This window comes from Mesocricetus auratus, unplaced genomic scaffold (assembly GCF_017639785.1).
Source record: "Mesocricetus auratus isolate SY011 unplaced genomic scaffold, BCM_Maur_2.0 Super-Scaffold_100026, whole genome shotgun sequence".
Classification (NCBI taxonomy): Eukaryota; Metazoa; Chordata; class Mammalia; order Rodentia; family Cricetidae; genus Mesocricetus; species Mesocricetus auratus.
In genome coordinates this window covers 17,065,331-17,091,053 of record NW_024429207.1, presented here as the reverse complement: position 1 = coordinate 17,091,053, position 25,723 = coordinate 17,065,331, and the positions used below count along the sequence as shown (strand labels likewise).

General features: G+C 41.8%; 1 long non-coding RNA gene across 1 annotated transcript in view; it reads right to left on the bottom strand.

Annotated features, from left to right (window-relative positions):
• Positions 1-11,396: 11,396 nt before the first annotated feature.
• Positions 11,397-25,723, bottom strand: part of LOC121134101 — a 34,764-nt gene continuing 20,437 nt past the window's right edge. The window contains exons 3-5 of the long non-coding RNA XR_005871127.1: positions 21,146-21,432; positions 18,522-18,623; positions 11,397-11,924 (exon numbers count right to left, since the gene is read on the bottom strand). This is a non-coding gene — a long non-coding RNA (uncharacterized LOC121134101). The remainder of the gene's footprint in view (positions 11,925-18,521; positions 18,624-21,145; positions 21,433-25,723) is intronic.

The window sequence follows — 25,723 nt, the reverse complement described above, 5'->3', positions numbered from 1 at the left end:
TTTGGTTAGTGTTACCCCAAGGTATTTCATGTTGTTTGTGGCTATTGTAAAGGGTGATGTTTCTCTGATTTCTTTCTCAGCTCTTTTATCCACTGTATATAGAAGGGCTACTGATTTTTTTGAGTTGATCCTAGTCTTATATTCTTAACACTGTTCAAGAGTTCAAGCCACGTGTGGTAGTGCATGCCTCTAATTGTAGCACTCATGAGACAGAAGCAAGCAGATCTCTGTGAAATCAAGGTCAATGTTACCTGCACAGGAGTGTTTTAAAACAGCCAAAGGTACGTAGTAAGACCCTGTCTCAAATTTAAAAAAAAGTTAGATTTCAAAGTCTCTTTTGAGATTCAAGACAAACTATTACCTATAAGCTCCCATAAAACAAATGAAAAAAATCATACATTTCTAACAAACAGTGACACAGAATAAACATTCCTATTTCAAAAGGAAGGAATGGGGAACTAGTAATGAATGCCTGAACACCAAAATAAGACGAAAATGCATCAAGGAAAACATCAAACCTTGCAACTCAATGTACAGCATCTGGGATTCATAATAACATCAGCTGTGCTCCAGCGTGGTTGGGTAGTCCTACTCTTCAAATTCTGCCACCTGCAACATGCATAGCTTGTGTCTTGGGCCAGCTCCTCCTAGTGCCTGCAGCTTTTCGCTGCAAATAACAGGTAGTCCTGCCGATGTCCAATATCCTGAGGCCTCCACTGCAATGTAGGCATCACCTTCATATGCCTTCCTGTTTCTGCCATTTTCAGATTTCTTTAGCTCAAAATACTTTGGGGGTATCCTGATCCACAAACAGTCACTTGAGCACTGTGAATCAAAACAGAGCCCTGATCCTGGAAATTGAGGAAAACAGAAAAGAACAACAGACATCACTACCTCTGACCTTTATGCCAGTCTACTTAGATCCCTTTGCATCTGGAGACACTATTAACCCAATAGCAGAAAGGGCAGCCTCCACCCAGAAGTTAAGGAGACTCTAGGGGGTAGAAATAAGAAAAGTTGGTAGGCTTCATAGTCCACTATTGTCCATGCATGATGTAGACATCTATTTAAGAATGTAGGTGTACAGATTTCCTCATCCCAAACCCTAGAACTTAGGATGGATCTTGATAGTGGAGCTTTTATTTGGCATGTGTAAGGCCCTGAATCCAAGCTCCAGAACATGACAGAGAAGAAAACGGAAGAAGATGAGGGGGAACCTAAATATATGGTCAATGTCCTGATAGTATAGCTTTGAATCTGTTTTCTCTCCTGCTAATACAGACCTTTGAGTTTTTGCTAGAGGATGTCTCTAACAAGCAAACTAACCACATCTTTTGATTCAGCTAAACAAATTTATCCAATCTTTCAAACAACAATACATAGGCTGGATGTGTAGTTCAGCGGTAGATTGCTTATACAGTATGCATGAGTCCCTGGGTTCAATGCTCAGTACTACACACACAAAATATACTCATGTGTACATGGATTCCTTCATTTTTTTGTGAAATGTTTATTCATTTAGTATTCTTTGTTTCTCAAGATTACAATAGCTAAATGTACTCCATATCCTCAGATTGCCATTGTCAATCACACCTTATGTTTAGAACTGCACTCTTACTAGCATGGGGAAAGAATGTTCAAGAAACTTGCCATGTGAAATTGAAATTGTGAAATCTAGAGCATGTTCCCAACCCACCATCTTGTGTTCTGGCCAAACCTGTTCAGTGATGTTTTCCATCCTTTGCTTACAGTCAGACTGGGTGTTGACAGCCTGGAGGAAGCAGGAGGGGAGAAGGATAAACAGAAGAGAACGGGGAATCCAGGAGTGGGAATAGAACAGTGTGCTGTCTTCTCTCCTCCTACCTCCCCAGGCCAGCTTGGCCCTGTTAAGTCTGGAAACACAAAGCTTATGACAATGCACCAATTCAATAGACATTTGTTTATTTAGACTTAGCATGCGCTGGTTGTTGTGCAAAGCATGCCCCACCCAAACAGAGTATCTAACTGTGGAGATCATTAAAGTATCATTTAAAAATATATATAATGGATATTGGAACAACTATTGGCTTATTTAAAAAAATGAGACTCCTGTTATACTCTCTCACATACACACACACACACACATGCACACACACACACACACACACACACACACACACACCAGAAAGCATTCACAGGACAGTACGCATGTACATAGCACAGCACAGCACAGCATAGCATAGCATAGCATAGCATAGCATAGCATAGCATAGCATAATATGACCCCTCTTTTGACTATCTGTGTGGAGTGTGCATGTGCATGTGTGTGAAGGCCAGTGGTTGATAGGAAGGGTCTTCTTCAATCACTTGCCACCCTGTTTTGTTTTGTTTATTTAGTTCTCTGAGAGTTGTATGGTATGCTTTTCTTTACCTTATTTTTGAGACAGCCTATTTCCCTGGCTCTAGATCTTGAGAACTCAGCTAGACTGGCTATCAAGCAAGCGTCAGGGACCTCCTGTCTGAGCCTCCCCAAGACTGGGATCACAAGCACATTACTGCATTGCCCAACTTTTCTACATGAGTGCAGCCTTGTGCTCAAATTCAAATTCTTATGTTTGTGTGGCAAGCACTTTACCAACTGAGCCATCTCTCAAGCCCCCTGTTTTGATTATTTATAAACCACAAAATCAATAAAAATAGACACACAGATGCACAAAGGAGTTAGCAAGGTTTAGAGCCCAGGAGGTTCTAATCTGCACAGGTCTGTGCCGAGACTCTGACCTTAATTTTTCATAAAAAGAGACTCTCAGACACTGTTTGGTATAAATCCTGAAACATTCCCTGTTTATATGCATGACCTGAATGATTTACTGGTATTCATACATGTGATGAACATATTTTTCTATCACACCCACAGTAGCCCACATCAACCATCCCTGTCAATTTTGTGTTTTCTATATCTTATCCCCAAGTGGTATTCCTCACATTCCATTAGTCTCTATGTTGCTCAAGATTCATTATCAACTTGAAAGACTTTACCGGCCAAGTGTGATGACACATGCCTTTATTCCCAGCACTCGGGCATAGGCAGGCAGATCTCTATGAGTTTGAGGCCAGCTTGATTTACAAAACAATTTACAGGACAACCAGGGCTCTTACACAGAAAAAAAACCCATCTTGAAAACCAAAAACAAAAATCAAAACCCAAAAAAGACTATATCAATGAGATACCCCTTTGGATGGGTCTGTGAGTGCATTTCCAGAGAGGGTTAGCTGGTAAAGATGGAATACAGACAGCGCCATTCCACAGACTAGGTCCCTGACTTGAAAAAAAAGGGGGGAAACTGAAACTGAAGACTAGTATTTTCCTTTCTCTGGTTGCTGTTTTGCCCAGATGTGAGCGAGCAGCCTTGCGCTGCTGTCACCAAGCCATCCGTGTCTCAAACCATTAGCCAAGCTTTTCTCCCTTCACCTGCTTCTTGCCAACTATTTGGTCACAGCCCTGAGAAAAGAAGCTAATCTAGTCTCTTCCTGTTCATTTTCCAGTAAAAAGTCAGAGACCAAGATATTACATATACTTGTTTTTAGAGCAGAGTTGGTCTTTGTCCTCCTCCTTCATCTCTTTCTCCTCCTCCTCCTGTACTCTCTTTCCCTACTCTTTGATATGGTCTCTTGTTTTTGTTTTGTTTTGTTTTGTTTTGTTTTGTTTTTGAGGCAGGCTTTCTCTGTGTAACAGCTCTGGCTGTCCTGGAACTCACTTTGTAAACCAGGCTGGTCTCAAACTCACAAAGATCTTCCTACCTCTGCCTCTCTGGGATTTAAGGTGTGCACCATGACTGCCCGGCTCAGAAAAGGTCTTTAGGGTCTTCCTATGTAACCTGGTCTTAAACTTGTAATATTCCCATTGGCCTCAACAATGCTGGGATTATGTGCAGCACCACTCACAACCAGAGGCATTATTTATTAACATCATCATCATCATCATACTAACAACTGTCTAGCATTATCTATTGTTAGTCTCTGTGCTGGTTCCCATCTACTGCAAGAAGAAGTTTTTCGGATGTGAGTCAAGAAAAGCACTGATCTATGGTCACAGCAATATCTCATCGGGAGTCATTTTTATTGTTGTGTCTCTTTAGCAGAAAAAATAGTATTCTGTTTTCTCCTAGGCCTGTCAAGTTTCAGGTTCTTGGCCACTTTAGCAGTTTCAGGTATGGGTTTGATCTCAAAATGTGGCTTGGTTACTGCCATAATATTTGTGCCACCGCTGTTGCATGAGTAGGTCACAGCATTTGTAGTTGAGTGATATTGATGATTACCTTTCTCCTCTGGTAGCATGCTTGTCTTCCAGTACCAGGAATGCTAGTCAATAATGGTGAAATGTCAACTGAACAGTGTTCAAAGAGTGAAAGATTTTGAAGCACTCCATTCTCATCAAACCCTTCCCCTCAGGCTCTATGTGGAAGAGGAGGAGGAGGAGGAGAAGGAGGAGGAGGAGGAAGAGGAGGAGGAGGAGGAGGAGGTAGAGAGAGTGTATGAGCCAGAGGTGTTGGACAACTCCAAGGAACTGTCTTCCAGAAAGCACAGGGCTAATGTACATGTGAACTCATAGAGACTTGGAAAAGTGTGCAATACTTGCACAGGTTCAAGACAGATGGGTTCCTAGCACCAAGAGGGGGATCTCCAATAGAGTGTCACTGGGTAAATCAGCCACAGTCTCAGGCAAGCCCATGACCAATGAACTCTGGTATTTTGTGGAATTTTTCTCTTTTACTTTGTTTGGACTTTTTTTGGTCTTACTGTGTCATTGTGGGGTGGGCTTTGGGCTTTCCTATGCTCAGGATACCGCCCAGCGGGTCAGTTGACTTCCTGTTGCCTGCAAGATGTAGCACCCTCAGCTCCGGTACCATCTACTTGCCTACCGACATGCTCCCCTTCACGATGACAACGCACTGAGCCCCCTCAATGAAATGTTTTCCTTATAAGAGTTGCTGCACTCATGGTGTTTCTTCAGAGCAATAAACACCCAAACTAAAACACTGGGTCTTGCTAGCACCAGTATAATCCAATTGGCTTGAGATATAGGTGAGTAGTAGAGAAATTTCCTGATATGTATGGACTCTGAATCCAACCCCCCAGTGTTGCAGAGTCAAGTGGAGAGAGTTTGCTTAGGGGAAAGGCTGTCTGTGCCTCTTCCGAACCTGTACCTAACAAAGGGCTTTGCTCTGTTTATTTTTAAAGATTATTTATTATTTATACAGTATTCTGCCTGCGTGTATGCCTGCTTCCAAAGGGTTTTGCTCTGTGTTTATTGAAATGGCACAGAAAACGCTACATGGGAAAGGGACAAGAGACTCTTTACAGAAATCTTTAATGGAATTTTACAGGGAAAGAAGTCATTTAACTGGCCTCAACTGACCTGGACGCACTCAGTGTCAAGCTGTAGTTTGTGTCTAATATTTATAGTGGATATTTATTGTAAAAGGCTTCTTTCTAACATGTTGGCTGCTTCCAGCAAATGTTTACCACAATGCACATAGGCACACATTTTATTTTGGGTCAGGGATGTGGAAGGGTACATAGCTCAAGATTAAAGCTATGCATATGTAAAGCTATGTAATCTTATTATGTGGGAAATGCAAGGCATAAGAAGGTTGCATACTTTGTTCTCTTAAAGGCAGATTAAGCAGGCTGAGAACACTGTAGGATGCCAGGTTAAGTGCATAGTCTTAAAGAATCTTAAGGGTTATTGTTAACTTTGCTATGAGGTCTGTCAAACGTTCAGTATTTTGGTGGGGGTCAAGAGATATCCTCATAAAGATATATCGCTGTAAGAAATATTCAGAGAGCAACCTCTGATTCCTATCTGAATTGTGTCACTTTTCTGAGATCTGGAAAATTCATACCAGATTCATGTGTTTGTCTGACTGCAGAATCGAATGCTAGAAAACAGAACAAAGCACACAGCGAGGTTCCTGTCTAAAGAGGTGTTTCTGTTTGTGCTGAGGAATAACTTAAATCTGTCTTTCAGACTTTTAAAAAAAGATTTATTTATGTATACAGTGCTCTGCCTGTACGTCTGCCTGCAGGCCAGAAGAGGGCACCAGATCTCATTACATGTGGTTGTGAGCCACCATGTGGTTGCTGGGAATTGAACTCGGGACCTCTGCAAGAGCAGTCAATGTTCTTAACTTCTGAGCCATCTCTCCAGCCCTGCCTTTCAACTTTTAATACTATGAAAACTCTCAATGAAATGTTAGAGCAAAATCTATTATACCGTGTGTGATTTTTACAAATCAATTATTTTGGTGTTAAAAGGGGACTGAATGTAGTCTAATGGGGGGGGGAGCTAAAATGAAGCTAAGGCCACAAGATTTGATAAAACGATGAGTGAAGATATGTAAATTGTAAATGTAAATGAGTACGCGTGTTCCAGGTTACTCTGTATCAGTATGTCGAACTCAGACTCCAATGACTCTGACTGCTGCAAGCAGGCCTCCTGCCTCACAAGCACTGTTTCCCTCTACCATGGTGATCCTCCCTATTCCAAAGGGCTAGCTGACTCATGAGAATATCAGTCTGCTATTTCTGTACTGTTCTCTGTTGGTGCTGTGGTTTGGACATTGAACGGCCCTGAAAGACCCATGCATGAAAGGGTTGGCATGCTGGCACTATTGGGAAGTGGTGACAACTTTGAGAGGCAGGGCCTTATGGAAGGTAAGCTTCAGAGGCAAACACATGGAGGTGACTGTGGGATTCCAGAACCTTCTTCTTTTTGCTTTCTGGCTATTAGATGAGGATTTTGCTCATCATGATAAGTCATCTTGCTACAGACCCAAAGCAACAGGTCAATCAGCTATGGACTGGAACCTCCAAATCCATAGGTCCAAATAACACTTTTCTTTATAAGACCATTATCTTGTATATTTTGTCATAGCAACATGAAGTTAGCACAATTAGTTTGGGGTTGCCCAATAGAAGGTCATGGGATTGCTCAACATGTGATCACAGCATTAGTCCACTTTGTACTGTATTTGTTTCCTTCATTCAAGTGTGTATCGTGGGGCTCTATGAAAGGAAGAGATAAGACAAATGAGCCCATATCTTACACAGAAACAGACAGCTGTTATCTTAGCAAAAGCAGACAGATGATGAGAGTATGAACTGCTAAGCGTAGTAAATGATACTAAGAAAATAAACACAGTGCAGTGATAGGAAAAAATGACAGGTAGTGATGAACTCCTTTAATTCCAGCACTCAAGAGGCAGAGGCAGATGAATCTCTGTAAGTTCAAGGCCAGCATGGTAACAAGTCCCAGGCCAGTTAGAGCTACAGGATGAAACCTGTCTTAGACAGACAGACAGACACACACACACAGAGAGAGAGAGAGAGAGAGAGAGAGAGAGAGAGAGAGAGAGAGAGAGAGAGAGAGGGTGGCCAGACAATCAGACAATGAGGCAGAGGATTACATCTAATAAGAGCTATTTTTCACAAATGCAGCCTTTTTTTTTTAAAACAAGTTCCTTGAGTTGCTTAGATTACCTAGAACTATCACTCAGGCTAGAAGGGCTGTAGCCTGGAGCAGCTCCAAGTAGCCTGGAGCCACCATTTCCCTCTAAGGACCACACACTGCAGAACCCTCTGTGTCCCACCGGTCTCTTCTCCCCACAGCAGTGTTTAATAAAACCTGACTGTTCTTCTCTCTGTCTTTCTGTGCTATCACAGTGTGTACTCCAGGGTTCTGACTGAGGCCAACAGCCCCAATGATGCAGAAAAGAGAGGTGAGAGCCAAGTCTCTATTAATCCACAACCCAAAGTCAGCCTTGCCCAGTGTCTATAGGTGATGCTGAAGTACAGTTATGTTAGCAAATTTGAAAATCACTCTTGACCACAGAGCTAGGAATTGTACAGTGAAACTCCAAGACAGGTTAATGGTCAGATTTGGTGTGTAAATCTCCGATGTGGAAATTAGCAGGGTATTCTACTCCCATCCTTTAACTCAGTTTCCCTGTACTTTGGCTGGCATCACAGAGTAGGAGGAATAGGATAAAGAAACATAAAAGAAATTATTTTTGCATTATTTTTCTAGAGGTATAATATTTATACATGCACACATACATACAAGTAAACAAGTGCTCCAAAGATAGATATATAAATAGATAGGCAAACAGATAGATACTATACTATACTAAATTTCCAGAATCCCTAGAAAGTCTATAAAAAGTTATGTGCCTAGGTCCTGCCTCTAGAAATTAAATGTTTTTTGTTGGCCTCATGTATGGATATGATTTTAAAGTCTCTAGGTGATTCCAATGGTTATAGAGATAGAAGATCACTAGAGCAGCACTCTCAAACTTGGCCTTGTACCAGAATTACCCAGAGGGATTTGCCATGGTTTGACTGGCTGGCTTTCATTATTTCACCCCTGACTTCACCCTGTGGAGTGGCCTGGCTGCCTCCCCAAACTCATTCAAAGCTCTGGATTTTATTATCTTTGAGTTTTATACTTTGGTTCCTCCTTCTCAAACATTTACTAGGCATAGGAAGCAGCTGGGAACCTTGTTAAAAAATGCAGGTTCTGGGAGCATGCCAGAGGCTAGATGGGGTGGGGGTAGAGAGTTGCCTAACAGGTATCAAGTTTCCATTTCTGTATGGTAAAAAGAGTCCTGTAAATTGGTTGCAGGATTAAGTGAATGCACTTGGATCTACTTATCTGCATACTAAAAAATAGCTATTACTATAAAAATTCTACATTGTATGTATTTTATTATGATCTTTTAAAAATGTAGATTCAACTGGTCTAGGAACAGCCCAGGATTTGGCATTTCTTGTAAATGGCCAAGTGTCTCTGATGCTGTTGTCCAGGGGACCACTTTGGAAACCAGGATGGTCCAGGAATTTGACTTCATGAATATTCTCCATCACCATCTCTGAAACATTGATCTAACAGGGTGAGGTTGGGCCCAGGCAGGGGGTGGGTTCTTTAAATTCTCTGATAGCAAAGTTTTCTGTGAGCTTCAGTTCCAAAGGTGCTGTGGGTAGATATATCAGTTATAGATATGTTCCACTGCTCCTGACATTTCACTTCTAGTCCAAGTCAAAGTCATTGTGTGCCCTACAGCTCAGTAAGAGCATAGATCACCCACTAGTAACAGAAAAGATTGTCTGTTGGAAGAGCAAGTAGACTCCAGAATCTAATTAACCAGGACTCATTTGGCAAGCTATGGGTTCATGATTGTCTTGGAGCAGCTGAGATACTATATACCTCAGTAGGTCAGGATTCCACAGTCGACACAACTGGCCATATCCTTCCCAAGCCCCCTGTGCTATGACCAAACTATCCTACATCAGTAGCCAGCCACTTCATATGTACCCACAGCAAGTCTCTGGAGTCCCAGAGTAGCCCAAAGACACTAGACTTTAGTTCTTACATCTTGAGGATTTACTATTATGGTCACTGCTTTGTGGGTGAAAAAACATCAACTTAGCAGAATTGAGTGACTTCCTGAAAGACAGAATAGAGCCTATTGATAACAGAGCCAGCATTTGAAACTAGCTTTGTCTGGGAAGGTTGTCCAGGATCTCCTCACTATGGAGACTATGTTCCTATGTGCTTGGAACCAGGGCCAACAGTGGACCACTGCCCAGGAGCACAGATTAGTATGTAAACTGTGTCAAGGATGACTGGAAAGAGTCCTCCATTCAAAGCAGGCTTCTTCAGTGCCCACTGTCAGAAGCAAGTCATTCTTTGTTTCCAAATTTCATTCTACTGAACTGAACTCCTGGAACCCAGTTGCAGAGAGGGAAGAGTGATGAGCAAAGGAGTCAAGACCAGGTTGGAGAAACCCACAGAAACAACTGACCTGAACAAGGGGGAGCTCTTGGACCCCAGACTGATAGCTGAGAGGCCAGCATAGGGCTGATCCAGACCCCGTAAATTTGGGTATCAGTGAAGAGGCCTAGGCAATCTATGGGGCCTTGGGTAGTAGATCAATATTTATCTCTGTCATACAAATGGATTTGGGAGCCCATCCCACCTCAAGGGATGCTCTCTCAGCCTGGACACATGGGGGAGGGCCTAGGCCCTGCCATGGATGAAATGACAGACTCTGGAGATGCCTCATGGAGGGCCTCACCCTCCCTGGGGAGCAGAGTGGGGATTGGGTGGGGGGCTGGGGGAGTTTGTGGGGAATGGGGGAGGAGTGGAGGGAGAAGGAGCTGGGATTGACAAGTGAAACAAGCTTGTTCCTAATTTACATTAAAAAAGAAAAGAATTTCATTCTACATTCCAACCAAAGTTCTCCCTCCCACCCATTCTCCCATCCCCCTCACCTCCTACCCAGCCCACCACCCATCCACTCCTCCCAACAGGTAAGGACTCAGAGGGAGTTGACAAAGTCTGCCACATTAAGTTGGGGCAGGACCAAGCCCCTCCCCCTGCATTAAGGCTGAGCAAGGCGTGCCCTCACAGGGAATGGGCTCCAACAAGCTAGCTCATGCACCAGAGATATATCCTGGTCCTACTGCCAGGGGCCCCTCAGACAGCCCAAGCTTTGCAACTTTACATATGGAGGGCTTAGTTCTGCACCACGGAGGCTCCACAGTTGTTGATCCAGAGTTCATAATTTTCCGTGAGCAAGTCCTTCTGGAGAGGGATTTACACTTAAAATAACGTGTGCTAAGGGGTTAGTGAGGCCTGGACTTTAAGAAGTAACATGATTTGTTTAAGAGGAATTTATTAACTTAAATGAGTTCTCTGATGCTAGAGACGTGTAAGAGATGACCAGTGAGATGGCTTGGTGGGTAAGGTGCCTGAGTTCAATTCCCAGGCACCATGTGATGGAAAGAGAGAAATGGCTCTTACAAGCTGTCCTCTGACTTCCACACACATGCACACCCCCTCCCTCATACACAATACATCAATTCAATTAAAAAAATAATGTAAAAAGAAAGAAGTGTAAGAAAAAGTCATGGGCTGTGCTAGGAGTGGGGTGTTGAAGGACTTTTAGATTCATCTAGATACTTGGAAAGGAAAGGATCTTAGACCATCTGGTCTCCTTTTGCCTTGTTTCTAGAGCAGTGCTTCTCAACTTTGGGTCATGACCCCCAAAAGACCTTCAGAAAGCACAGTATAATACTAGCAACATTATAGTTACAAAGTAGCAACGAAAATGATTCTATGGTTGGGAGTCCCCACAACATGAGGGCCTGTGTTAAAGAGATGCAGCATTAGGAAGGTTGAGAACCACTGCTCTAGTATGAAGTTCCATCAAGCAACTTTAAGTACGAATATGGCTGAATACAAGTTCCCTCGAGTGCTTTAAATGTTCTTTTATCATTTACCTTCCTCACTTACCCTGTACCAAAGAGGAGCTGGTGTGATTATTAGCACACACATCTACTGTGCATTCAGTGTGTATCAAAACATTTATTTACTAAATTCTGGTGGAATGCTTGAAATATGCAAATCAACATAAAATGTTTGGCTCCGAAGCACACAGTTCTTGCTGGTTTATAACTGTCTTTGTGTTAAAGGAACTCTAGAAGAGATATTCTAGCTAAGACTTTAAAGGCGGCAGATGCAGGCATTTACTAGACAAAGAAGCAGGAGCAAGAATCTTCTGGGTACAGAGCCAGGGAAAAGTCCACGACAGCTCACAGAAAGTGATTTCCCATGGTGCAAAATGCAAGCCAGACCGGGGCAAATCTAAGGAGCCACTAGGGTTTAAAGGATCATAGAGCAGTGGTAAACAGACAGGGTGATGAGAGGCTTCATCTCCAGCCAGGCATTGGTCCAGAACTAGAGTTCTGAGGCCTTCAGGGAAGGGAGGCTGTGGATGGTCGGGAAAATCCAGAGACTCTGAGTTTGGTGGTACTTAGCCTTCATCATTCATGTTCTTCTCTTTGTAGCTGACATCTAGTCTGGGGCCTTAGATTCAGCACCCCTGCCAGAGAAATAGAGAAGAAATAAGAAGACAAGAAAATCCATAATTGAATCTAAGGAATAGTTTATATTGAATCTAAGAAAGTATAAACATGATGATTTATTCATGTAGTTAATTTCTGCAGTGCTGGAAATGGAATACCAGGCTTTTTATATGCTAGGCAAAATCTCTACCACTGAGCTACAACCTGGCCTTTTATATTTTTTTTAGTGTTACTGTCTCTAAAATGAATAAATTTTGAATAAAGTTAGTGTGTGGGTGTGGTGGGAGGTTATTGCTTACTTGTTGTTTGATTTGCTTGCTCTTTCTGAAATCCTATGGCCGTTTCTGAAATTGCTGATGGTGACACGCAGGGATTAATTCAACTCACAGTCCTGCTGTATCCTGGTTCTCAGCACTAACTCACTGCCTTGCCCTCCCTGCTTGTTCTGAGAACTGCCAAGAGTGCTGACTCAGCATCCAGAGAGGCTCCTCAGGCTTCCTGGCAGCCTCCCTGGACCATGAGGCCAGGGTGGCCTGATTCCTGTTCTCCCACACTTAAAAGAGCACGGTGAGATTTGCAGCCTTCTTTTGTTTTGTTTTAACTATTGATGTGTGAAGAGTGGGGACTCTCTCTTCCTCCACACCACCGCCCTCAGCATCCACACCAAGGTGTTATGATAGCATAATATAATGACTGGAATTGGAAGCTCTTTGCCCTGAGAGGGTTACTCAGAGGTGAATTCTCTTAGTCATTTGTCCTCAGGTGACTTACCTGGAGGAGGAGGATCTTTGTTCCCTATGGAACCAGTGTGTGACCTGGAAAAGACTTTGGACTCCACTTAGTAGGGGATGAAACTGGGGCCAAAGTGAGTTAAGTAAATTGGATTAGGTCTGGTAATGCAGCCAGTTAGTAGCAAAGTTAAACTGGCAAATCAAATCTTAACTGGGCTTTTCTATTGTCTGTACTTCCTGTCTTGAAAATTAACTGGTTTTATATATGCTGACTTGCTAACACCACCACAATTACAATTAGCTTCCTAATTCGTCTGAATTGTGGCATATCATGATTAACTAGTTGTTTGGGTAAGCTAAGAAGGCATTCATCATTTAAACAAGAATACCTCAACTCTATTTAGACCCATTTATTGCACTTCCAGGAATTCATCCAGAGGAAGCATTTCAAAAGGGAAAAAATGCTAGTCATGCAGAGATGTTTATAAATAGCTTTATTTAGATAGCAGAAAACAAGAATGAAGAACAATTTGGCAATGATTAAACAGGTATCAATTCAATTAGAATAATACATAGTCACTACAAAAAATACATGAGACATTCAAGAAGCATGCAAGTGAATATGCTTCATAATTGCATACTATAGAGCCTGGAGATTGTTTTTATATTATATTATCTCACTTGTTTTCACAACATCCCTGTGAAATTAAAGCACCTATCTCCATTTACTGTGTCTCAGGTCATGAAATATTCATCACATTGACCACAATGATTTAAAACCATAGGCAAAGTAATCAGGCTTAGAAATGTAAGTTGTAAGATAGTTGCTCCATTAAAACAAGTGTTTAGCTATATGCATACATCTGCCTATGGGTTTTTTTTTTTTGTGGAATTCCTAATCGCTGAGTATTTCCAAGACAAGTTATCTTAATCATAAAAACTATGTCCTTCACTTTTCTTATTAAATATCAGAATCTTGGGGTTATTTATGACATGGATTCACTTTGATTTGTGTAGTTTCATAGGAATCACATTGGGGTCTATATTCCTCCATGGAGAAGACTACCAGATGTGGCCAAATAAGCACTTTTGTTACCAATTCCAACAATGTCTCAGACCCAAAGGATCTTGTCCTCACTCTGACTTGGGTGGCATTCTCTTGAGTAGCCATTAAAGAGTTCTTCTCTGAAAAGCAATGCCACGAGTCTCTGGTGGGAATTTTAGGAAGATTTCAGAACAGTCCCCTGTAGTAGTCAGAGTGACCCAATAGGTAGGTGTAATAAGACTCAACCTGTACCCATGGTAATGTGAAAAACCAGTTGTTCTCAATATTTTGCTGTTTCTTGTCGTTCTAACTGAATCTCAATGCCTCTTCTAGGACAAAAGTTTTCTGCCATAAGAATGCTGATTTGAATATCTCTAATGCTGAACCTCCTGGAACACAAAGCAGAACCATGTGTCTTCTTGTCAACATAGATGTTCATGCTGCGGAAAATCCTGCCTCTCCTTGTGCAGAGCTGATCTTTGAAGGAATGCCTCTGGCTACAACTAAGAACAGAGAGGTTGACAGCTAGAAAGAATATTCAGATGACTGGATGATTGAAGACACACTGTGTGTGTGTGTGTGTGTGTGTGTGTGTGTGTGTCTGTCTGTCTCTCTGTCTGTCTTAGTCAACCAAGTGTGGTGGTACACACCTATAATCCCAGAACTAAGAAAGTTGAGGCAGAAGGATCTTGAGTTTAGGCCATACTACAAAACAAGGCCCTGTCTCACTAAATACACACACACACACACACAGCAGGTGAAGAACTATATCAGGTCTTTTTTTGTTTTTTTGGGGGGGGGTTTCGAGACAGGGTTTCTCTGTGGCTTTGGAGGCTGTCCTGGAACTTGCTCGGTAGACCAGACTGGTCTCGAACTCACAGTGATCCACCTGCCTCTGCCTCCCGAGTGCTGGGATTAAAGGCATGAGCCACCAACGCCCAGCTTATATCAGGTCTTATAGATGGAGAAAACTTTCAAGAACCCCAGTTTAACACTATTCTAATAAGCTATCTCTATGCTCCAGCCCTTTCTTGCCAGAGCAAGCTTTATTGTGAAAAAGGAAGCTGTGGATACTCACAATCTCCTTTTCATTCTTTGAAAGACTCTGGCATTAAGCCCCACCCCCAGATGGCCCATGCTACTACATGAGAACTAGCCTTCTAGCAGCTCCTTTAGAGACTTGAGTGGAAACAGGCCAGGGTTCAGAACACCATTGTTATGCTTTCTGTGCTCTTTCCTGACTCAATATGCAGTTCCTCCTGCAGCCTCTCACTGCTGGCATTTTCATACACTCATTCTGGAGAAGGCCTTAGTCAAGGACTGGAATTGCCAATAAAACCCCCCAAATCCCATCTTCAAATGAAACAATGTACTCTTTCACCTCCTGAGATTTCCCCAGACATCAAACTCCAGCTGTCTCTAAGGAAAGCTGCTTGGTAATCCTCAACCCCCTTCCTTGGCTTCTCTATTCTCTTTTGCCTTCTCAGTTGCTTACCATCTTTTCTTGGGATTGCCTCCCAAATAAACAGTTTATATTAGTATCAATCTTTCAAGATGTGATTTTAAATGGTGCTAAAAGAAAACACTGAATTCTCTCCCTGAAAGTGAGTCCTTCTGAAGGCTCCTGAAGCAGGGCAATTAACTGAACACCACCCAAAGGCAAGGAAGTTGGTGGATGGAGAAGCTCAGAGAAGCCTGGGGTCTGACCTGTAGGAACCATCAAAACAGACAGCTCTAATGAGCGTGGCACTGTGGAAGAAGACATCTGGTCTACCACACTGCTGGGACAGACCACTGAAAGGCATTGCAGCATGCCTCATAGGATATTTTTGACCTCCATGAATTTCTTCATTTTTAAAATAATTTATACAGTTGATTTTCAGTCAGAAAAATAAACATATATATACATATATCAAAAGAAGGAGTAATTCTTTTTTAAAAAAGTTTCTTAGTTTTTATTGGAATTTTTTTCATGCGGCATATTTTGATGACAATTTTCCTTCTCAAACTCCTCTTAGATTCTTCTACCTCTCCCACCAACGCCACATCCTTTCTTTCTCTCTTTCTTTAAAAGATAAACAAAAACAAAACCTGGGGGGGGAAAATCGAGAAATACACACAACCCTCTACCACACAAAAACACAAAAATGGAAACCAAAATGTATAAGCAAAAGATTATTATGATAGTTTGAATGTAATTGGCCCACACAATCTCATAGGGAGTGGCATTATTAGAAGATGAGGCTTTGTTAGAGTGGGTGTGGCCTTGTTGGAGGAAATGGGTCACTGTGGGGGTGGGTTGTAAAGTTTCCTATGCTCAGGATACCATCCAGTATCTCAGTCAACTTCCTGTTTCTTGGAAGTCAAGATGTAGCCAGCACCACATCTGCCTGCATGCTGCAATGCTCCTCACCATGATAACTGAACCTCTGCAACTGTAAGTGAGCCACTCCAATTAAATAGCTTTTTTTTTTGTAAGAGTTGCTGTGGTCATGGTGTCTTTTCACAGCAGTGAAAACACTAAGTAAGACAATCATTAAGACAAAAAAAAAAAATGCCCAAACAAAGCAAAATGAGAGGAAAAGTAGATAAAAATACCATTGGATTTGTTTTGTATTGAACTGGACCTGGGGCCTACCCTGAAGTATGGTTTATATGCCCAGTAAGACTCTGTTGGAGAAAACTAATTTTTCTTTTACAAGTGGATATCAATTGGAGATAGCTTGTCTAGCGGAGCGAGTCCATGTCTACTTCTCCCTCCCAGTGCTAGCACTCTGTCTAACTTGAACCTATGCTTGCTGCTGCAGGCTCTGTGAGTTCATATGTACATCAGTCCTGTTGTGTTGGATGTTCTGTGTGCACGGGGAGGTCAAATAAACAGGGTCTCTCCAAGATGAATTTTAGGCTCTTTGGCAGCAGGGAGGAACAGTTCCTGTGAACTAAATCTTAAAGAGCCACACGAAGGCATATTCATCGATTGTTACAAAAAAGGTCCTGTTTGGGTAAAACAAGGTCCTCATACCAAAGCCCTGATATAATCCATATGTTTTCTGAAGGAAAGCACCACACCCCTGCCACTTTAGTCCTAATTTGTACTGTTTGCAATGTACAATAATTCAAGGTATACAGGTATGCCAGGATAGTTTTTTGACTAAAGTCATGCAGAGGCTGTAAAGCTCCTTCAGAAACACTCAATAGATAACAAAACAATCACTGTTTTCTGGTGATTTCTTCAAGGTCTAAATATTTCTATAAAACAGCTATTCATTCTGATATTTGCCCTGGATACTGTGGAAAAACAACTCTTTCATTCTAATGTTTACCCTAGATTGTAGACCGTTTTTTATTTTTGATCAGGACTGTAAGCTCCCCAATAAACAACATAGAGACTGTTATTAGTTACAAATGCTCAGCCAATAGCTTAGGCTTGTTACTAACTAGCTCTTACTGCTTAAATTAATTCCTATTTATTAATTTGCACGCTGCCACGTGGCTCATGGTTTGTTACCTCGTCTTCTACATGCCCTGCTTTCTCTGCATCTGGCTGGTGGCTCTGCCCTTCTCCTTCCTAGCTTTCTCTCAACACATCGTCACAGTGTGCAAAAGGGTTATGCCACAGCACTAGATACAATAATTCTACTAATTTTTCCTCTACACTGTTGTGTCTGGAAGACACTGTTTCCTTGGAGTCATCTATCACCTCTGGCTCTTTTTGCCTCTTCTGCATAGGTCACTAAGGGAAGGGGTTTCAGAAAGACATTCCATTTAGGACTGAATGCCCCACAGTATCTCAGTCTCTGCAAATTGTTCAGCTATGGGTCTCTGTGTTGGTTCCCATCTACTGCAAGAAGAAACTTCTCTGATGATGGCTGAGTAAGGCCCTGATCTGAGTAAAAACCCTATGTGGTCACTGGGAATCCCTGGAAGAAAGTGTTTCTGGGTTTGGGTGACAAAAAGGAATGGAGACAGGCTAGAAAGGAAGGCTGAAAGAGTTGGTGACTGTAGTGGTTTGAAAGAAAATGGACCCTGTAAGCACATAGGGAATGGTGGTACTAGGAGGTGTGGGCTTGTTAGAAGAAATGTGTCACTGGGGGTGGGCTTTGAGGACTCAGATGCTCAAGCCAGAACTAGTACAACTTTCCCTTCCTGTTGCTTGCTGATCTAGATGTAGAACTCTGAGTTACCTCTCCAACACCATGTCTGTCTGCATGACACCATGCTTCGTACCATGATAATTGGCTAAATCTCTGAAACTGTAAGCAAACCCCAATTAAATGTTTTCCTTTATAAGAATTAACATGGTCATGGTGTTTCTTCACAGCAATCAAAATTCTAAGACAATGAGAAAGAGTTAAATGGGGTCAACCCATGGCCCTGTATAATAATGGTAACATGTTTATATAATTTACCAGGTAAAGAGAAAAATGTGAATGTTTAGTTTTATAGGGTTTTTTGTTTGTTTGTTTTTTGAGAAAGGGTTTCTCTGTCTTTAGAGGCTGTCCTAGAACCAGCTTTTATAGACCAGGCTGGTCTCAGACTCATAGAGATCTACCTGCCTGTGCCTTCTGAGTCCTGGGATTAAAGGTGTGTGCCACAAACTGCCCGGCTTAGGTCTATTATAAAACCATGAATGGTTTATGAAAATTGTGCTTTGGGGAAGTAAGAATAAAATATAGTTTCAAGTCTTTCCCATTAGTAACTACAGTGAACTGAGGAAATATCTACCCATAAAAATAACTTTAGCTAGAAACAATGCAATGGACATTATTGGGTTATATATTGTCAGCTCCTTCTCCCTCCAAAAATTATTTAACTTCAAAAGAAAGTTGTAACTTAACTATAAGAATTCTTAGCAAGAATGAGGCAGCCATTTTGCTCCTTTCACACTGTGGTCCATTCTGCAATGGGCACTGTAACAGCCATGGCAGATCTTTCTTTCCCTGTAAGACATAATTCAGAACATTATAGGTTAAGGAACATTTTTGTGTGGACCAAGTGAGCACATTGGATTTCTTTGACTGTAGTAAACTCTGCACACATAAAATTTACTGGTTTAACCACATCCAGCTGATTTGTCATTGTCTGTTCACCTTGGGTGCAGCCATCACTGTCAATCAAAACTCTGCGACCGTTAGACATTTCCCCATGCCCCCTTCCTTCAGCCTCCGGCAGTCACAGCTTCACACATCATAATATCTTCAAGGTTCTTTCATGCTGTGGCATGTGTCAAATTCCCTCCTGTTTTAAGGCTAAACAATATTCTATAATTTATGTGTGTGTGTGTATGTATGTATGTATGTATGCGTGCATATATGTATGCATATGTTTGTTTATCCTAGTACCTATTGATAGACTCTTGGTCTGTTTACACAACTAGGTATTATTCAGATTTATGCTGTGGAATTTGGTCTATATGTATCTGCTTAAGATCCCTGAACTTGATTTTTTTTGTGTGGAATTCTATTCCTAACACAGCCTGGATGATAGGACTTTAAGTTGTTCAAGAGGCTTTCTTTCAGATTTGGTTCCAGCTCAAATCTGCTACAAAAAAATCAAACAAATGAAATATTTGTTCTATTTTTGAAATATGGGCATAAAATGGGTGTACATAGGGAGAAAGGCTTAATAAAAGAAAGGTGTGTTTTAAAGACAGAGTGTAAACACCACACATCTCAGCCGCAGTGGCTCCTGATTTTATCCTTTTATAGACATTTGCTTTAGTTTCCTGGAAGCAAACAAAGAATTGAGAACTTGGGAGTCAGCAAGAGTTCTCTTCGAGTAATATTTAACTGCAGTGAAATTATTTTCTTTAACACCTACTTCAACTTTTCTGATTCATTCTGTGATTTTAAGCAAACTGCTAATCTTCTTACTTAAAAGTGGTTTTAAAACATATATATCTACTTGTGAATTACATTGTTGCTATGTTCCAGCATCTAGGAACTTTGAAAGTTACTTGTTTTGGCTCTAAATATGGTCAGATTTCTCCCTCATAACCTGAGTGGTTTCCTATAAATGCACTTCAATCAGCTTGTCAGACAATGAGATGAGAGTCAGTCAGTTGAATGTCAGCTCCTATAACTCCAAAGGTAGTTCTGATTAAAACCATACAAGTGAGGTACTTAGCAGGGTAAGCATGAAGCTCAGTCAGACTTCGGAGCTTCTGCTTTGATCTGAAACTGTTGCTAGGTAACCGTTTGAACGGGACACCTAGATCCTATCAGCTGCTGTCCTCCATTCCCACTCTTTCTATAAACCATAACCTTTATCCCCAACCCAGAGTAACATCAAAACCCTCAAAGAGAAGATGTGTGTGTATGTGTAATAGTGTGTGAATGTGTAAGAATGTGAGTATATGAGTGTTTGAGAGTGTGTTAGTGTGTGTGCATGTGTAAGAGAGACTGTGTGAGTGTAAGAGTGTGAGTGTGTGCATGTCTGTGAGTGTGTAAGAGAGTATGTATGAGTGTGTAAGAGAGTGTATGTGAGTTGATTTTCTTTAATATACTTTTTATTTAATAATTTACAGTAATTTTACATGTAAATCCCCTGTTTCTTCTCCCTCCCATCCTCCCATGCCCCTTACCAACCTCCCCAACCAACCCCCACCCCCACCCCAAGGACTTTGAGGCTTTCCATGGGGGAATCAGCAAAATCTGTCACATCATTTGGGGAAGGGCTTAGGTCCTCCTCCATGTATCTTGGGTAAAATAGCATCACCCCAAAGGGAATGGGCTCCCAAAGTCTATTTGTGTACTAGGAATAAATACTGGTTCCACTGTTAGAGGTCCCATAGACTGCCAAGGCCTCCTAACTGGCTCCCACATTCAGAGGGTTTGGTTTGGTCCAATGCTGGTTACCCAGTTTTACGACAGGGGTCCGTGCTCTCACTAGGTCAGGTCAGCTGGTTCTGTAGATTTCTCCAGCACGGTCTTGACTCCTTTGCTCATCCCTCCTCCCTCTCTACAATTGGATTCCAGGAGTATGGCTCAGTGCTTAGCTGTGGGTGTCTGTTTCTGCTTCCATCAGCTACTGGATGAAAGCTCTAGAATGTGTAGTTAAGATAGTCATCAGTCTCATTATAATGGAAGGACATCAAAGACAGCCTCTCCACTACTTCCTAGATTCTTAGTTGGGGTCATCTTTGTGGATCTCTGAACATTTCCCTAGTGCCAGATTTCTCTTTAAAACTATACCGGCTCCCTCTATTATGCTATCTCTTTTCTTGCTCTCCTCTATTCCTCCCCTGACTCAGTCCTGATCCTTCATGTCCACCTTCCCTCTCTTCTCTCCTTCTCTTTTTCCTGCCTCCCCCTTGCTCCCAACTTGCCCTTTCCCCTTCTTCGGGGGACTATGAATTTTTCTCTTAGGGTCCTCCTTGTTTCCTAGTTTCTCTGGTGGTGTGGATTGTGGGCTGGTATTCCTTTGCTCTATGTCTTATATCCATATATGCATGAGTACATACCATGTTTGTCTTTTTGTGACTGGGTCACCTCACTCAGGATGGTTTCTTCTAGTTCCATCCATTTGCCTGCGAATTTCAAGATTTCATTGCTTTTTTTTCCCCCGATGTTGGCAACTCTGGATGATCCAGCCTCTCCTGGTGTTCTCCTCACGCAAAGGGTGTAGGGGGTCAATACTCAATCTGAAGCTCAATCTCAAGCCGAGGGCATAGAGGGGCCAAGACTGCAATGTGGGCAGAGTCCAGAGAGTCTGGGATGCTGGGCGGGTCCACTATAGGCAGAGCTGTCCCTGTGAGGTGATTTGTAAAAGACAGTGGATTTAATAATCAGGGGCATAGTTTAGTGAAGTCGTTTACTTTGAAAGGGATGGGCAGTAACAGCCCACTCATCTCCCATGGTTCTTTCTTCCTCTTTTATTGATGCCTTAAGTCTGCCAGCAGCTATGTGCTGCCTCCTTCCTGCTGTGTCCTCCAGTCTTCTATCTCATGGTGAACTTACTGAGGTTTCTCCCCTTGGCTCTATGAAGGTGGATGATGCCCTATTGGGTCTAGTGGGGAGGGAAGGAAATGAGCATTGTGGAAAAGACTTCTTTCTCGGGAAGAAAAAAAGACTGAGGCTGTTGTGGAATATTACTTGAATCATGTAAAGATGTGTTGCATTGCTTATGCTGCATTTGTTTCACTATGTAAAGACGTGTTAAATTTGTTTATGTTGTAGAATATGACTTTATGTAAAGGTGTGTTGCATTGCTTATGCTGCATTTGTTTAACTGTGTAAAGTGTGTTATTTTTGTTTATGCTGCATTTGTTTAATTATTAAGGATGTATTACATTTGTTTATGCTGCATTTGTTTAATTATGTAAAGATGTATTGCTGTTTGACCTTACCTGCCTAAGGCACCTGATTGATCTAATAAAAAACTGAATGGCCAATAGGTAGTAGAGGGATAGGCAGGTCTGGTGGGCAAAGGCCAAGCATTCATAACTAATAACAACTCTTTGTGTCATGATTTGGGAGCTGGTTGATGGCCCAAAAGAAAGTCTGCTACATGAGACAAAATTTTCATAGAAATGATATTTCTACTGAGGTAATATTCAAAACAGACACACTGCATTTTTCTCTCCCAAGCCTTCCACTGTAGGGCATGCTTGGTGGAGAACACTGGGTCTCATTTCTTATCTCCCTTTCTCCATGGGTAACAGAATTAGCCAATGATACCTGACCTATGGTCATACAAAATAATGTCTTTGAGACATCATGGAATGACTACAGTTGATAAAACTGCCTTCTATCCACCAACAAGAATTTTCATATTGCTAGTGTAGGTCCTAGAATTGATCACTAAACAGATAGTGGAGAGTGAGAGCCAGGTATCTCACTGGGAATGAAGGAAGGTACCTAGCATGGTGGAGGTGGTGATGGAAGGATGACCATATCTCTATGAAAATATGTTAACTTAATATGAATGTGAAAAACTACATATACAAATATTAGTTGAGATGCGTGCATATTACTTTGTGTATACAAATTTCCTTTTTCATTTTGTTCCAAGGTGAGGACACTCAGCAACTTTGCATAGTTAGCAACCAGACGACTTCTGGGGCTTCCTGAGGAAGCGACTGAGGAATCCTTAGAGACATGACTGATTCTAGCACTGGGGCAGCTAATGTATGGGAAGAGGTTGGATGGAACATCATGAAGAAGGAGAGACTAATGAAGGGTTTCCCTTCCTTTCCAGTCTTCTGAACACAAGGAAGTTTTGTCAAAAGGCCAAAACATTGAAAGTTTGTGAAGCTGAAGAAGTGATGGATAATAATTCAACATATTAAAAAAACTTTGAGTCCATGCTTTTGTAAGTAAATGACTAAATAAACAGGAATTTTGTAGACTTTATATAAACACCCTACCTCAATGAGGTATGCATAGATAGCTCCTTCCAACTTAAGTGTGGGCTATGGAGTGACTTCCTTCCCAAGAGTGCAGAATAGAAGAAATTGTGGGGACAGATATTTGACAAGTGACTACAGGTCACCTAACAGTGACAGGATGCAAGGTAGCCTAAGTAAGATGGGAAAACAATGGCATCTTGCTTCTGGGGGCTTCCTTACAGGAATACTAACTAACTGCACCCTGATGAGAGAAACACTACACAAATCCCACTGAAGGGCATCCTTTGCAACTCTTTGAAATCCTTCAAAAAGAAATCAAACCTAAAGCTAGACATGGTGGCAATGCCTGTAACTCTAGCACTTGATGGCTGCATCTGAAGGAGTATGGGTTCAATGGCAGCCTGGGCTGTGATGTGTTATTCTTTGTAAAGTACAAGAACATAAGAAGTAAGCAAGAAAGAAGTATCTTTCAAAGTTGGAAGGATCCTAAGGAGACGTGGTGACCACATGTATCTGGGATGGTATGTCACTTACTGCATGCGTTCCTGGGGCAAAGCCACTTTAGAAAGAAAGGGTTTGCTTCTGTTCAGCTTGAGGTACAGTCAGTTATGGGGGAGTTACAGCAGCAGGAGCAGGAGACAGCACATTGCATGGGCAGTCGAGAAGCAGAGAGAGATGAACACTGGGACTCAGCACTCCCTCTGTTTTTTATGTAGTTCAAGACATCAGCCCTGTTAACCCAGTCTCAAAATTCCCTAGTAGATATGCCCAGAGATTTGTTTCCATGGCGATTGTAAATCTCATCAAATTGACAGTCAAGATTAATCCTCTTCGAAGGGATGCCAGAACAGAAAAAAAGACAGTAGGCAAAAGCCAGAGAAGTAAGCACAAAGTTTGTCAATCAATGCACATGGTTATTGATACCCTATCATGTTATTCTACTGATTGTAATGTAGAAACCATGCTGAGGTAAGACACAATAGCCAAAAATGGATATGGGATATATGTAGACTTCGTACTGTTTGTGATTTTTCTGTAAATGTAAAATAACTCTAAGTTTTACTTTTTATTTATTATTATTATTGCTGTTGTTGTGTATGCATGCAAGGAGGTTGTTGGGAGTCATCATTCTGTAAATATGTGTCTGATTGGTTTGAATAAAGCACTGTTGACCAAGGGAAACAAGATGGGTGGGACTAGGAGTCTGGGAGGATTCTGGTAATTGTAGTGAGTAAAGTTCTCACCATGTGATCTGCCAGGAGCAATGGGCACTCAGGAGTGTGTCCTCAAAAAGATAAGTTACTAATATCTATTAGTAATTATGGGTTAATAATCAAGTTAAAGCTAGCCAATAAGAAACCAAGCAAACGGCCAACGGCTTCATAATTAATATAGTGTTTTGTGTGTTATTTGGGGATTGAAGGCGGCAGGCAGGAAGACTACACATTACAGGATGTCATAGGAAAACTTTCAATAGTTGGTTGTCTCCTTCCAACATGGTAGCTGGGGCTTAAACTTGGGTTAGCAGGCCATGGAAGAAGCAAGCACTCTTACCCCCAAGCCACTTCACTGACCCACCTCAATAAGCTTTAGTTTAAAGAGCCAGAGTGTAGCAAGCTTTCTCGTTGGCCTGTCTTTGGATCACTAGCCCCCAAATATTGACATAGAGACTTCTTACTAACTATGAAACTTTGGCCATTAGCCTAGGCTTGTCTTACTAGCTCTTATAAATTAATCTGATTTTATTGATCGACATTCTGCCAAGTGACTCAGTTACCTCTCCTCATTGTGGCACATCTTACTTGCTCTGAGCTTGCTGGCAAAATCTGAAAACCTAGATTTCTCCTCCTCTTCCTCTTTCTCTGTAGAAATCTTGCCTATTCTCTTCTGCCTAGCTATTGGTCATTCAGCTCTTTATTAAGCCAATTACAGTGACACATCTCCACATAGTGTAAACAAATATTCTGCAACATTAGACACATGAACCATATCTGGTTCACTGAAAATATTCCCTCCATGAGTGATGGCCTGAAGTTGGGTATCTTTGGTATAACTCTCTATTTACAGAGAACAAATGCTTCCCTACCCTGGGCGTCTACACAGTGTGCTAGCATTTTGGAAACATTTTCAAGTTTCCCAGTGGTTTGACTTTTTTTTTCCACTCTTGAGAGAGAATATAAAATATATTTGTAGAAATAAAACAAACAGAATTTTATACAACAGTCTCAACCCGGGAACACATACAGGTGAAGACATCAGTGAGCATGGAGGGACAGAAGCACAAAGCCAAAGTGGTAACTCACTTCACAGATGACAATAGCAATGATACCTGGCTGACCGATTAGTCACACGCCTGCTCTAATGGTGATTACAAAAGACAAACTGTTTTTATAGACAACATCCAACAAGCCAGACTAAACAGGAGGAATCGAGGGAGTTGCTTAAATGGGGGGTGTTAAATGATGACACCAGTCTGGTGGCTTCTGAGAGCCTGCACCGAATACAAGCCCATAGCCTGCAGCCAAGAGGGGGAGGTGATGTCCCAGAATGACTTAAGCAATCTAGTGGCAAGAAATGAGGGAGATCCGTAGCCAGTGAAATGACAGAGGAAATTGGAGAGTCCAAGAGGATCAAGGGTTGAGTCATTGGGTGTGGCAACTTCTAGTCTAACTTAGAGAAGTGGCTTCTTAT